Here is a 3,926-nt window from a genome sequence, read left to right as displayed (position 1 = left end):
AATGATACTTCATCAGAGTTATGGCATAGAAGGCTGAGTAATATGAGCGTGAAGGGGATTGATAGTTTGGCTAAGAAAAATTTGCTTTCTGGAGTGAAACAAGCAAAGTTGAAGAAATGTGTTCATTGCTTAGCCGGTAAACAGAAAAGAGTTTCTCTTCAGAGTCATCCGCCTTCAAGAAAGCTTGATTTGCTGGAGTTGGTACATTCTAATTTGTGTGGTCCTTTTAATGTAAGATCTCATGGTGGTGCACTTTACTTTGTGACTTTTATTGATGATCACTCTCGCAAACTCTGGGTATTTCCTTTGAAGTCCAAGGATCAAGTACTTGATGTGTTCAAGAGTTTTCAGGCCTTGGTTGAAAGACAAACAGGGAAGACATTGAAATGCATCCGCTCAGATAATGGTGGTGAGTATATTGGTCCTTTTGATAGATATTGCAGAGAGCAGGGTATTAGGCATCAGAAAACTCCTCCAAAGACTCCTCAGTTAAATGGTTTAGCAGAGAGGATGAACAGAACTCTAGTTGAGAGGGTTAGATGTATGCTTTCAGATGCTAAGCTGTCAGATTCCTTTTGGGCAGAAGCACTTAATACTGCTGCTTATGTTATCAATTTATCTCCTGCTGTTGCTTTAGATGGTGATGTCCCTGACAGAGTTTGGACTGGTAAGGATGTTTCTTATGATCATCTTAGAGTCTTTGGGTGTAAAGCCTTTGTACATGTTCCTAAGGATGAAAGGTCAAAGTTGGATGTTAAAACTAGGCAGTGTATCTTCATTGGTTATGGTCAAGATGAATTTGGCTATCGTTTCTATGATCCTGTTGAGAAGAAACTTGTTAGAAGCCGTGATGTTGTGTTCTTTGAAGACCAAACAATTGAAGATTTTGACAAAGCTGACAAGGCTGATTTTCAGAGTAGTGAGAGCTTAGTTGATGTTGATCCAGTTCCTTTGACTATTGCACCGGAAGAAAATCTTCATAATGATGAAAATCAAGTTGATAATGAAGATGGTGATCATGTTCAGAATGACCGGCATGATGTTGTTGATGCTCCAGTGCAAGATGATGTGGTTGTCCAACAACCAATTATAGATGCTCCAGAGAGTTCTCTCAGACGATCTAGTAGAGAGAGAATTCCTTCATCTCGTTATTCTCCCAATGAGTATGTACTCTTGACTGACGGGGGAGAACCTGAGAGTCTTGATGAGGCCATGGAAAGTGAAGAAAAAGAAAGGTGGTTTGATGCTATGGAAGATGAGATTAAATCCTTGCATGATAATCATACCTTTGATTTGGTTAAGTTACCTAAAGACAGAAAAGCTTTGAAAAACAGGTGGGTTTTTCGGGTGAAACATGAAGATGGTAATCCAGTTCCACGGTACAAAGCTAGATTAGTTGTCAAGGGATTTAATCAGAAAAGGGGAGTTGATTTTGATGAGATATTCTCTCCAGTTGTGAAGATGTCATCCATTCGTGTGGTTCTAGGCTTGGCTGCAAGTCTAGATTTAGAGGTTGAGCAAATGGATGTTAAAACTGCTTTCCTCCATGGTGACTTAGATGAAGAAATTTATATGGAGCAACCGGAAGGTTTTGAAGTCAAGGGTAAAGAGAATTATGTTTGCAAATTGAAGAAGAGCTTGTATGGTTTGAAACAAGCTCCCAGGCAGTGGTACAGGAAGTTTGGTTCTTTTATGAGTCAGCAGGGCTTCAAGAAGACTTCTTCAGACCATTGTGTTTTTGTGCAAAAGTTCTCTGATGGTGACTTTATTATTGTGTTGCTTTATGTTGATGACATGCTTGTTGTTGGTCATAATACTTGCAGGATTCAGAAGTTGAAGCAAGAGTTGAGTAAGTCTTTTGCTATGAAAGACTTAGGACCAGCAAGGCAGATTCTTGGCATGCAGATTGTCCGTGATAGAAAGGCCAAGAAATTGGTATTATCACAAGAGAAGTACATTCAGAAAGTACTTCGCAGATTCAGCATGGACAAAGCTAAGGTTGTCAGTACACCTTTAGCTATGCACTTCAAATTGAGCACGAAACAGTGTCCTTCTAGTGATGATGAGAAGGAAGATATGAAGAAAGTTCCTTATGCTTCAGCTGTTGGTAGTTTGATGTATGCGATGGTTTGTACAAGACCGGATATTGCTCACGCTGTTGGAGTTGTTAGCCGTTTTCTTTCTAATCCGGGAAGAGAACATTGGAATGCTGTGAAGTGGGTTATGAGATATCTCTGTGGCACTTCTAGTCTGAGTTTGTGTTTTGGTACAGGGAAGCCTATTCTTTGTGGTTATACTGATTCAGACATGGCTGGTGATGTTGATACTCGCAAGTCTACTTCAGGGTACTTGGTTACTTTTGCAGGGGGAGCTGTGTCTTGGCAATCTAGGTTGCAAAAATGTGTTGCTCTATCTACTACAGAAGCTGAGCTTATTGCTGTCGTTGAAGCTTGTAAAGAATTGCTTTGGATGAAGAGATTCTTGGGGGAACTTGGTTGTGCTCAAGAGAGGTATGTGCTTTATTGTGACAGTCAAAGTGCTATACATCTTGGCAAGAATTCTACGTTCCATGGTCGGTCTAAACACATTGATGTGAGATACCATTGGATTCGAGATGTGTTGGATTCTAAGTTGCTTGAGCTTGAAAAGATTCATACAAATGACAATGGTTCCGATATGATGACTAAAGCTTTGCCAAGAGGGAAGTTTGAAGATTGTTGCATGGTCGCCGGGATGGCGGTCTCCTCCACATAGTCGTGAGGGGGAGAATTGTTGGGTTATGAGCCTTTTTTCCCTTCCTATGTAGATAATTAAAAGACCAATTTGGACCAACCCATTTTTTGCCCATAGGCCCATTCTTATGAGGCAAATATAAGCCTATTTAGGTCTTATTTTCATATACACAGAGAGTTTTTTCAGCAGCCAAAAAGAGAGAAAGAGAGCAGTTTTCACAGTCAAAATTCAGCCCTAACAGCCAACTTCAAATTGCGATTCTCGCTTCGTTTCTTGTCCGATTGAGCTGATTTTTAGACAACATATTATCTTCATCTCAATCTTTGATTAAGAACTGACAGAGTTGGATTTGGTGGCCTGCAGCTCCAGTGTTGCTGTCGTGAACAGTAGCTGCGAAATTGGTGATTTTGCTCCTTTAATTCTCTAGATTTGGTGCAATCTTATTTTGTTGTTGCTCGTTGTTTGGCACTTATTTTGTGGCCAATTTTGGAGAACAATATTGTAACTCTTGGTGATTATAGTGGAGCTTTTGGTCCCGTGGTTTTTTACTCTTCACATCGAAGGGTTTTCCACGTAAATCTTGGTGTCTTGTGTGATTGTTTTATTATTGCCTTGTTATATTTGTTTGGTTGAATTACTTGCTGCCTTACTATCATATTGCTTGTGGTTGTTTGTCTTCTCTTGGTTCAAATCGAGAAGGGAAAGTATAGACTTGGGTATTCTTCCGCTGTTATCCTGTCAGGCATTCTTTGTTAGTGCCTTGTCTTTCCCAACATTGGACAGATAGTCCATAAATCAAGGTATAATATCAGTGGGGTATAAATAAATTATTATGCCATTGTATAACCGTAAGATATCAAATATGGTTTGTGCCTTGGGGCATAAAGATTCGTCGCAAAAATCTTGACATTTTTGAAAATGTTTTTCTCGTATGGTGGATGCAATGAGGTTTGTTTTGATCTGGCAACATACGAAAAACGTGTATGCATGTAACGAATAATTGCAATGTCTAGCTAGACAACAGAGGTTATATGAAAATCCTTGAAACAATCGAGGTGTCTGAAGCATATAAGAGTTTGAAAGAAACTTTTTCGATAAAGCTTCAAGAATCCTTATATGGATTGAAATAGTCAAGGAGGAAAATAGTACAAAAGAATGACCCTAATTGTCCTTGTATTTTACGAAAAGGTCTT

The sequence above is a fragment of the Solanum pennellii genome, chromosome 5 (assembly GCF_001406875.1).
Source record: "Solanum pennellii chromosome 5, SPENNV200".
Taxonomy (NCBI): Eukaryota; Viridiplantae; Streptophyta; class Magnoliopsida; order Solanales; family Solanaceae; genus Solanum; species Solanum pennellii.
The sequence above is the reverse complement of the archived record's forward strand: the minus strand, read 5'-3'. Positions refer to the sequence as shown.